Source organism: Canis lupus, chromosome 21, assembly GCF_048164855.1.
Source record: "Canis lupus baileyi chromosome 21, mCanLup2.hap1, whole genome shotgun sequence".
Classification (NCBI taxonomy): Eukaryota; Metazoa; Chordata; class Mammalia; order Carnivora; family Canidae; genus Canis; species Canis lupus.
Window position 1 is genome coordinate 15,448,555 of NC_132858.1, and position 12,066 is coordinate 15,460,620.

General features: G+C 37.4%; 1 protein-coding gene across 2 annotated transcripts in view; it reads left to right on the plus strand.

The window, feature by feature from the left end:
• LOC140613355 (olfactory receptor 4C11-like) overlaps positions 1-12,066 on the plus strand; it is an 86,523-nt gene that overhangs the window by 70,714 nt on the left and 3,743 nt on the right. The gene's annotated exons all lie outside the window — the stretch shown is intronic.

A 12,066-nucleotide genomic window follows, 5' to 3' on the forward strand; every position in this document is an offset into this window, starting at 1 on the left:
GTGTCTCTGCCTCTCTCTCTCTCTCTCTGTGTGTGTGACTATCATAAATAAATAAAAAAAAAAAAGAAAGAAAGAAAAACCTATCATAGACCTTAGTTGAAAGGTTTTGACATCTCGTCATAGTCAAGATGAATATGTGAATAACATGATAATTTAGCTTCCTGGATCAATTTGCCTTCAGAAGGAAAGCATTAACTAGTGAGAGAATGATTGTGTGTGTGAGCACACACCAATTCTTTGTCTAAGTTTTATTCTAGCGTAATGAATGTGGTCAAGGTGTTAATCCATATGTAACTGGAACTTAATGTAGGGGGCTGTCTTGACAACCTGGCATTTGGAGAAGGTGTTCTAAGAAATTCTGCTCTGGAATCTATACTTGAGCTTGCCTCACTGAGGAATCTACATGGAGGGACCCTCAACCTCTAATAAAAGCTTAAATATTGGTGAAAACCTGTACTGTGACTCGAAATTTTCTCAAAATTCTGTGAGTGGTGAGAGAAAGAGAATCTTATACTTGGCAGTGATGGGTGGTATCAGCCCCTCAGCTGCCTTTTCGGGGGTCGTTCCCATTGCTCTTCACAAGGGAGAAAGAAGAGACAGTGAGGGGATTTGACAGCAGGAATATGCAGAAAGAAATACACAGAAGGGAGGATAAAGGGGAGAAGGGAGGCAAGGTGAAAAGCAAGAAAAGGGCAAGGAAAAGTGGGAAATTTGTCCACGTTGGAGAGCAGAAGCTTTGCCTTTCTTATATTTTGAGAATCAATTCTGGATGCATGGACATTTGCAGGAAAAAAAAAAAAAAGCGAAGTCTCAGTATCTCTACATCTTGACTTAATGTAGCTTACCTCCCTTGACTGCCAAGAGTTTTTGTTTGGGTATCAGGAAAAAAAAAAAAAAAAAAGGTTTCTTTCTGCCCTAATATGTCTGAAAAATCAAAATTCAGATTATTTTGGAGAACTCATGATTGAAAAGTCTGTTTTAGTTCATTTCAATTTTTGTCTTTTGTTTTTATATGAGAATGTTTTAAAATATACATTTTCACCTTTGAAGATAACCCAACTGATATGTATAATACATACCTGCCACCACCACTGCCACATCATAACCTATAATCAAGCACTTCCATGTGATGCTCTTTCAGTACCTGAGTTTATAATACCCAACAAAACGGCACCAGGAAGTATTACTTTAATTGATATAGGCTAATGAGAAAAGAATGAAATGAATTTCATAAGTATGTGAAAAGTTTCTGCCAATGGAAGCACAATGTTATCCTGTCCCGCCAAAGATGCCCAGTATTCTTACATAGGAAGTGGTGTTGGACTAAAGACTTAAGACCCGATGAGGACATTTATCAGAGAATGAATGAGGACATTAGAGAAATATTTGTTTGCACTCACATAAAAGATACATTTTCATGAACAAATTGGTATAATTAAACTGTATCTGCCAATGGGGAAGATTTCAAAGTGAATTGGGTGGGGATTGACATGAGGAAGTAGTCATGAGGAAAGGGGACAAGGAATCACTCTAAGCATTGGAAGGGGAGAAAGGAAAGGAAGTCTGAAAATCAATCCTTGAATGTTCAGGGGTTAAAAAAAGAAAAGGAATTCATTAAAGATCCAAGAGAGCTCTTAGAGAACCGTTTTTGTGATGTCAAGGGTGAGGGGAGCCATTTGCAGTTCTCCTCACCTCTACAAGGAGTTGGAGGCTTCTTGGTTAGCCTGAGGCTGTCCTAGCACTCCCCTGATCTGTCTCCTTTCCCTAAAGGGTCCCAGGAGTATGTTGCCAGTCATCCAATAGTGAAAACGATGTTTCCAGTATTTTGTGCAGCTTCTAGCTACTTTCAGCAAAGGGGAAGTTCAGTGACTGCATTATGTCCAGAAATTTAAAACACTACATTTTCTTTGAATCGGGTTTGTTTTTACATTATTAAAAATAATTATGAGCTATGAAAAAAGGAAACTAGTGCACTCTCCTTCCATTCCATCTCCCATGTCCCGATTCCTGCTGTAACTAATGCATTTTTATCTTTTTTTTTAAAGATTTTATTCATTCATGAGAGAAAGAGAGAGAGAGAGAGAGAGAGAGAGAGGCAGAGACACAGGCAGAGGGAGAAGTGGGCTCTGTGCAAGGAGCCCGACGTGGGACTCCATCCTTGGTCTCCAGGATCAGGCCCTGGGCTGAAGGCACCGCTCAACCACTGAGCTGCCGGGACTGCCCTTATTGAGTTTTTGACATACTTTCTAACCTTTTTTCCAAATTGATAGTCATTTATCTTATTATAATTTATTTTCATGTTGATACTTTCAACCTCATTCTATATTAAATTACCAAATTTATATTGTTGAATTTGTTTGCATGATACTCTCTGTCCTCTTAACATATTTGTTTATTCTGTGGGCATACTCAATTTGATATCATACTACAGCTTTATGATATATTTGCACTTGGTTCTTCTCCCTCTATCCCCAAAAATCCTTGATTCTTCTATACATTCAACCATATGTACTTTAGAATCTTTTACTCCGTTTCCATGCAAATCATCTTCAGTAATTATGTTTAGGAATTCACTCAGTGTGTCAATTAATTGGGAAAAATGAACAACTTTAAAGAGGCAGTTCATTCACTTCCAAATTGTATAATTTAGCTGATTCAGTTGTTGTATTTCTTTTTGTTTAGTTTTATTGTTCTTCGATAAGACTATTCATGTTTCTGTTACATCTCATAATTTTATTTTTATTCTAGTGGAGATTTATTCCATTTTATAATTGTCTATTATACTTACATTTGGAAGTATTATTATGCTGGTTTTCGAGTAAGCTCTTTTAATAAGTAGTTTAATCTGCAAGCTGATTGTCTTGGTTTGGAGAAGTAGATGAAAACATCAGCCAGTAATGACTTGTGTTGTTTTGTGTTGCTTCAACTACTTTATTTCCTTTTCCATTCATTGTTTGAAACAGAATTTCCAAAGTGACAGGCTGCTAGACTGAATTTACCTGAAAATTTGCAAATTTGTTTAATCCAAAAATTGTTTAACATAAGATTTTATAATAGGTCATCAGTATATTCAAATAATTAACATGCATATGAAATATGGGTGCCTTATTTCTCTTAAAAATCTGGGTGAGGGACAAATTTGGATATATGCCCCTCATTAGGCAACCACACACAAGAACTTAGTCCTGGTAGACTCTAAAGGGGAAAAGATTTGTTCCATTTCTATAGGGTGTAAGGGCTTAAAATCCTTCTTAAATATCTTTGCACAGTGTGGCTTCATTCAATGTTTTAAATCTTTTGATCTCTGTTAGAATATGGGGTTAAGGACCTGGTATTAAAAGCCAGTGCAGTACATAATAATGACAGCTATAAAAGGTGGCCTTATCTTGTTCCTGAATTTAATGGAACTCTCTTAAAATTAAAGGTAACACTTCCTTTAGACTTCTGGAACATATTCTTTGATCAAGTTAACGAGACTCATTTTACTTTCAGTTTGCTGTAATTAATTTAATTATAATCCAGACTAAATGTTAGAAAATCCCATGTTGGCATCTCAGAAATAGTTCTTTTTGTTTTATTAATAGAAGTTGATTATCAGGAAATCCTGGCAACAGAAATCAGCAAACTTAGGATTGTGTTGGAAAGCAGAATACGTAAAAAAATTCCAGGCCTTGTCTGCTAAAATGTATTTACTGAGAGATAGAGGCATGCTGTTACCTGACTACTAATTATAGGATGGCACAGTCTCATGAGTTCTCAATAATAGAATGAGAAACATAAAGTAAATCTAGCATGACATTATTTATTTGATTGACCTTTATCAAGTTCTAAAACCTTATACATTTCACAGATATAAAGACATGGACCTCATTCTGAGGTCCTTCCCAGTGTTTGTACTATGGGATCATAATAAAATAAAGATCATCCTAAGGGTTTTTGTAAGATGAAGGTCATCATACGGTATGGACTTTTTCTTCTGTATTGAACACAATAGAAATTGTAAAATATAAAGCTAAGAGAAGTATTTTATGGTGAAATGTTTTCTAACGCATTTGTAAAGTTCCTTCTACGATCAAAACTTAAAGGACAAATAGAAGCTAGCTGCAAAATCTTTTCACAACTATTCCCCCAACTCCTTATAGCACAAAAGTGAGTCATTGCTCCTGAAAATTTTGGAGTCTGTGTCATTTTTAAGAGACAATAACAACATTCATATTCTTTGTGGTTTGAGGAACAGTTAGTGGTCTCAGCACTATAGTCTGACCCTGTGTGTATTTCTGTTCTTGCTTCTTGCAACTCTCTTCCTGGACCATTATGTTCCTGGTCTTTCACAGCTCCTTGAATATACCCCAGGAGTGCTGTATTAGAGTCTCCCTTTCTAGAATTTTCACCCCAGTAATTTTCACATGGCTATTTCCACCTGATCCTTTTTGTTATTTATTGGTTCTTATCATCATTAAAATATTGATTGATATGTTTCTGCAATTACCCTCATGAAATCTGAAGAAAATTCAAACACAGTTGAAACATTATCTGCTGATAGAATCTTTCTCCTCCTTCCCAGGATGAGGTACCCTCCATAGAATAACCGGACCCCTCTGCTTCCAATGATTATGTTCTAATGATCACTACCTGTCTTTTGTTTGCTTCATTTAAATTTAATTATCGTTGATATATTATATCATTAATTTCAGATGTAGAATTTAGTAATTCATCAGTTGCTATAATACCCAGTACTTATCACCTCATGTGTCCTCCTTAAAGCCTGCAATCTGGTTACCGCATTCCACCACCAATCTCCTCTCCAGCAGCCCTCAGTTTCTTTCACATAGTTAAGAGTCTCTCATATGTCTCCCTCTCTGATTTCATCCTATTTCAATTTCCCTCCCCTTTTCCATGATCCTCTGTTTTGTTTCTTAAATTCCACACATGAGTGAAACCATATGATTTTTTTTTCCTCTAATTGACTTCTTTTTCTCAGAATCATATCCTCTGATTCCATCCATGTTGATGTAAATGGTAAGGCTTAATCCTTCTGATGGCTGCATAATAGTCCATTGTATTATCCACCACATCTTTATGCATTCATCTGTGGTTGGACATCGGGACCTTTCCACAGTCTGTCTATCTTGCATATTCCTGCTGTGAACATTGGGGTACAGGTGGTCCTTTGATTCCATATATTTGTATCTTTGGAGTAAATTCCTAGTAGTTCAATTGCTGCATTGTAGGGTAGCTCTATTTTCAACCTCTTGGGGACCTCCATACTGTTTTCCAGAGTGGCTGCATCAGCATGCATGCTCACTAGTATTGTGAGAGCGTCCTCTTTCTCTGCATCCTCACCGACATTTGTCGTTTCCTGACTTGTCAATTTTAGCCATTCTGACTGGTGTGAGATGGTATCTCATTGTGGTTTTGAGTTGTATTTCCCTGATGTCAAGGCATGTGGAGCATTTTTCATGTGTCTGTTGGCCATTTGTAGGTCTACTTTGAGAAACGTCTGCTCAACTCTTTTATTTCCTGACAGCAATGTTTTGGGGGGTATTGAGTTAAATAAGTTTCTTAGGAGATCTTGAATACTAGCCTGATACATCATTTGCAAATATCTTCTCTATTCTGTAGGTTGCCTTTTCTTTTTGTTGACTATTTCCTTTCCTTTGCGAAAGCTTTATATCTTGATGAATCCAGATAGTTCATTTTTGCTTTTCTTTCCCTTGCCTGGAGAGCTGTGTCTAGCAAGAAGTTGCTGTGGCTGAGGTGAAAGATGTTTCAGCATGTGCCCTCCTCTAGGACTTTGATGGATTCTTGTCTCACAGGTCTATCACCAACTTTTGGGTCACTTTTTGTGTTGGTATAAGAAAATGATCCAGTTCCATTCTTCTGCAATGTGGCTGTCCAATTATCCCACACCATTTGTTGAAGAGACTATTTTCCATTGGATATTCCTCCCTGGTTTGTTGAAGATTTGAATATTAGTGGACCATCATGATGAGGGTTCATTTCTGGGACCTCTATTCTATTGATCTCTGTGTTTGCTTTTGTGCCAGGAGCATATTCTCTGATGCTTACAGCTTTGTAATACAGCTTGAGGTCCAGAATTGTGATGCCACCAGTTTTAGTTTTCTTTTTCAACTTTCCTCAGTCTACCTGGGGTCTGTTCTGGTTCCATACAAATCTAGGATTATTAGTTCCAGCTCAGTGAAAACTACCGATTATACTTTGATAGAGATTGCATTGAATGTGTAGATTGCTCTGGGTAGCATAGACATTTTCACAGTATTTGTTGTTCCAGTCATGAGCATGGTATTTTTTTCCAATAAATTCTGTCACCCTTCATTTCTTTAATTTCTTTAATACGTATTCTATGTTTTCAGAGTACAGATCTTTTTTTACCACTTTGGTTAGGTTTGTTCGTAGGTATTTTTGATTTTTGGTGCAATCGTCAATAGGATTAATCCCGTAATGTCACTTTCTTCAGTCTTACTGTTACTGTATAGAAAGGCAACTTATTTCTGTGCAATGATTTCATATGCTGCCATGTTGCTGAATACTTATATGAGATCTAGCAATATTTGAGTGGAGTCTTTTGGATTTTCCACATATAGTATCATGTCATCTGTAAAGAGTGAGAGTTCGATGGCTTCTTTGCTGATTTGGATGCCTTTTATTCCTCTTTTTCTCTTTTTTGTCTCCTTGCTGAGGTTAAAATGTCTCGTACTATTTTGAACAGCAGTGGTGAGTCGGTATCCCTGCTGTGTTCCTGACCATTGATTGAGAATGATATTCTCTGTGGGTTGTTGTTTGTGTGTTTTATTTTTATATGTATATATAGAGCTTTTATGATATTGAGATAAGCTCCCTATATCCCTACACTCTGGAGAGTTTTAATCAGGAAAGGATGCTGTATTTTGTCGAATGCTTTTTCTGCATCAACTGAGAGGATCCTGTGGCTCTCATCCTTTCTTTTATTAATGGATGTGTCACTCTGATTGATTTGTAGATGTTGAACCACCCTTGAAGCCCAGAAAGAAATCCCACTTGGTCATGGTGATTAATCCTTTTGATGTGCTTTTGGATCCTAATGGCTGTCTCCTGAGAATTTTTGCATCCTTGTTTATTCGGGATATTGTTCTGTATTTTTCCTTTTGGTGGAATCTTTGTCTGGTTTTGAGATCAAGGTAATGCTGGTCTTATAGAATAAGTTTGGAAGTATTCCTTCCATTTCTATTTTTTTGATATAGCTTCCAAAAATAGGTATTAGTTCTTCCCTAAATGTTTGGTAGAATTCCCCTAGGAAGTCATCTGGTCTTGAGTTGTAGTTTGTTAGGTGATCTTTGATTATTGCTTCAATGTCTTTGCTGGTTTTGATTCTGTTCAGGCTTTCTATTTCTTCTTGCTTCAGTTTTGGTAGGTCATGTGTTTCCAGGAATGCTTTCATTTCTTCTAGATTGCCTAATTGGTTGGCATATAATTGCACATAGCAATCTATGAAATTGTTTGTATTTCCTTGGTGTTGGTAGTGATCTCACCTCTTCATTTATGGTTTTATTTATTCAGGTCCTTGATCTTTTGTTTTTGATAGGTCAGTCTAGTGGTTTCTTGATCTTATTAATTCTTTCAAAGTAACCAGCTTCTAGTTTTGTTGTTCTAGTCTACTGTTCTTTTAGTTTGTATTTCATCAATTTCTGCTATAATCTTTATTATTTCTCTTCTCTTGCGACATTTAGCTCCTTTAGGTGTAAGGTTAAGTTGTGTAGTTGAGACCTTTCCTGTGTTGAGAACAGCTTGTATCACTGTATACTTCTCTCTTAAGACTGCCTTTGCTTCATCTGAACTGTTGTGTTTTCCTTTTATTTCATTTCATGAATTTTTAAAGATTTTTCTTTAGTTTCTTCTTTGACCCATTCATTCTTTAGTAGGATGCTTTAACCCGAATGAATTTTGTCCCTCCTAAATTTCCTGTTGTGATTGAGTTCAAAATTCCAATCATTATAGTCAGAAAAATTGCAGGGAATAATCCCAATCTTTTGAATTCAGTTGAGACCTGATTTTTGATTCAGCTGCGATCGATAATGGAAAATGATCTGTATTCACTCAAGAAGAATATGTAGTCTTTTGCTTTAGGAAGGCATGCTCTGAATATGTCTGTAATGTCCGTCTGGACCAGTGTGTCATTCAAAGCCCTTGTTTCCTTACTGAAATTCTGCTTTGATGATCTGTGCATTTTTGTGAATGTTGTGTTAAAGATGCCCACTATTACTGTATTATTGTCAAAGTGTTTCTTAATTCTGTTGTTATTTGCTTTATATATTTGGCTGCTCCTCTATTAGAGTCTAAATAATTGCAGTTTTAATTCTTCTTGTTTGATGGACCACTTAATTATGATACATTGTCCTTCCTCATCTCTTATGACTGTCTTCAGGTTAGAAACTAATGTGTCTGTTATAAAGATTCCCCTAAACGTTTTTGTTTTTGTTTTTGTTTTATGTCCACTAGCATGATAGATGGTTCTCGTCCTCCTCGCTTTTGATCTGGAAGTGTCTTTCGGTCTAAATTGTGCCGATTGTAGACGACATATCAAAGTGTCATGCTTTTTTTTTATCCAAATTGAACCTATGACTTATGATTCTAGTATTTATCCCATTCATATTTAGAGTGAACATTGAGCGATACGAATCCATTGTCATTGCTTGACCTGTAAAGTCACTATTTCTGTATATTATCTCTGTTCATTTCTGGTTTATGTTACTTTTGGGCTCTCTTTTCACTTCCAGGATCCTCTTTAATATTTCCTGGTGGGCTGGTTTAGTGATCACAAGTTCTTTCAGTTTCTCTTTTTCCTGGATCTCTTTATCTCTCCTATTCTGAATGACAGCCTTGCTGGATATAGTATCCTTGTCTGCATACTGTTTTCATTTAGCATCCTGAATATATCATGCCAGTCCTTTCCAGCCTTCTAGGTCTCTGTGGATAAGACAGTGGGACTCTTATTTTCCTACCCTCATAGATTCAGGACCTCTTGTCCTGAGCTGCTTTCAGAGTTTTCTCTCTGTCTCTGAAATTTGCAAGCTCCACTGTTATATGTTGAGGTGTTAGACTACTTTTGTATTGATTTTGAGGGGGATCCTTTGTTCCTTCTGAATCTGAATGCCTGTCTCCTTCCTCAGATTAGAAGAATTTTCAGCTATAATATGCTTTTATATACCTTCTTCCCCACTTTCTCTCTTACTTTTTCCTCTTCTTTTGGGACCCCAATTATGCTAATATTGTTTCATCTTATGGTATCACTTATCTCTCAAATTTTTCCCTTGTGATTCCGTAGTTGTTTATCTCTTTTTTTTTAACTTCAGTTTTCTTATTCTTCTCAATTTGTTTTCTATATCACTCATCCTCTCTTCCATCTCATTTTTTCCCCAGCAGTTAGAGCCTCCATTTTTTATTGCATCTCAGGAATAGTAGCCTTTTTAGTTTTGACCTCCTTAGATTTTAGTTCTTTTATTTTGCCAGAAAGGGACTCTCTAGTGTCTTCTACGCTTTTTTTCAGCCCAGGTAGTATCTTTATAATTTTTATTCTGAATCTACTTCCAACATGTTGCTTCTATCTCTACTGATTAGGTCCTTGGCAGTGAATACTGCCTTGTGTACTCTTTTGAAGTGAGTTCTTCTGTATTGTCATTCTGACCATAGAAGAACATGAAAGAGAACAAAATACTAAAATGGCAACAGTGATTCCAGAGAAATATACATGAAAAAAATCAGAAGCAACAGAAAAAGAATTAAAGATGGGCAGCCCCGGTGGCACAGCGGTTTAACTCTGCCTGCAGCCCGGGGACTGATCCTGGAGACCAGATCGAGTCCCACATCGGGCTCCCTGCGTGGAGCCCCTTCTCCCTCTGCCTCTGTCTCACTTGCTCTGTATCTCTCATGAGTAAATAAAATAAAATCTTAAAAAAAAGAAAAATAATTAAAGAAAGAGAGAGAATATAACCAAATTCTGAACAGACGGAGCGCTACACTAGATCCTGGGTGTATTTTGGTTGGCTCCTTTGAAGAAATTAGATCTCAAATTGTAAAGAAAGGCAAATTTATATATAATCAAAACAATTAATTGGATTCAATGACCGGTTAAAATAGAACTATAAAATGAAAATCAAAGAGACTTTAAAAGAGTTGATAAAATAAGAAATTATTTGAAAAGCAACAAAAAGATTAATGTGAAAGAGTGAAGAAATATGAGAAAAAACCTTAAATTCTATATACTATTTTCCCCTAGTGCTGGAGTTTGGCAGTTCTCTATCATTGGTTACCTTGGTCTTAGCAGATGTCCCTGCAGATCTTCTGGGCGAGGTGCCTGGTGCAGTGACTCTCAGGTTTCTTGTCGTGGATTTTATTGCTCTGCCCTTTGCAGGGAGCCAGGCTAAATATACAGCTCCAGATTTCTCTATGTGACTTTTGTTGCCTTAAGGCTTTCCGTACCATTATAGGGGTTGAGAAGGAAAATCAGAGCTGCACCTCCATCTCCAGCCCTCACGCTGAAAGTTCATGTCCCTTATTCTTCAGTGAGTGCTCAGGTAAAAGCAGTCTATCACTCTTATCCCCCTGGTTTCAGTTCACATTCAGTGCTAAACCAGCCTGTGACCCAGTGCATGTGATCTCGTTTCAAGAATCCAAGTTTTAAAGACTTCTGTGGCACTCAGCAGTAATACACCTCCTGGAGAAGTGGGGGCCTCTCAGTGTTTCTGTCACTTTCTGGGCCCCTCCGCAGAGAGCAGTCACCCTACCTTGCTGACGTTCCCTGTTTATGGCAAGACTGAGTTGAATGTTGGTCCTGGGCTGACTGTCTGCAATAAGGTACTCTGCCCCAGTGCCTGGGAACACTCTGCTGCACTCTGGTACCCCCATTCTTTTTGTGATGCCAGGAATCCTGAGACCATGCTGTCAAACCCAGGATTCTGTCTTTCTTCACCTCCTGACCACCCTTCAGGCAAACTTGTAAAAGTCCCAATTTTGCACTCCACTGCTTACACCATCATCTGGTACTTGAATAATGGAGGCTTCAATGCCCATGGTTTATTCTCTGATAGATGGCCTCAGATTCATTTCTCTATACACCCTCCATTGCAAAAAGTGGTTATTTTTCTATTTGTAGAATTGTAGCAACTTTTTCTCAGATCGCCAGTTGATTTTGCAGTTGTTCGGTATGATTTGTTAGGTATCCAGCTGATTTCCAGAGACGAGAGAAGATGAAGGTCCCCTACTCCTCTGCCATGTTAAGTCTCTCCCCATTCTGCAGCTTTAAATAGGTGGTCACAGAAGTCTTCATGGCAGACATCACTTTGGAATAAATACTTGAAGGTGGTGAAGGAGTCAGTCATGTGGATATACACTACAGTAATGTCTTGGAGGGTATGAGGCTAATGAGATGGGATCCTTGAGAGTACTAGGTGAGATCAAAGAGGAATTGTTGGGTCTAGATCACATAGAGCCTTGTAGGTTGCATTACATGTCTTCCTTTTTGATGAAATGAAGTGGAGCACCATTGGAGAACTTTGATCAGAGAAGAGACGAGACATGACTCACCTATTTTGTCTGATATTAGTATTTCTGCCTTAGCTTTCCTTTTGCTTCTATTTGCATGGTAAATGTTTTTCCAGCCTGTCTCTTTCCACCTCTCCGTGTCTTAGTTCTGAAGTGAGTTCAACAAAAGGATATAACTATTGCAATTACTGGGACCACACATGTTTTCACCTAAATGAATTAAACAACTACTAACAGGCACAAAAGAAGAAATTTGCAGTACTGCAATAACAGTAGGGAATTCTTATACCTCAGCTCCACCAATAGACAGATCATCCAGACAAAAAAAAGAAATAAACTAGAAAGAGTGGCTTTGAATGACATATTTGACCAAATGGGCCTAAGATATTCAGAACATTATATCCCAATAGAGCAGAAGACATTCTTTTCAAGTTCACAGGGGACATTATCTTGAATAGATCTCAATTAGGGTACAAAACAAACAAGACTTAACAAAATAAAAAAGTCTGAAATCATATTACACACCGT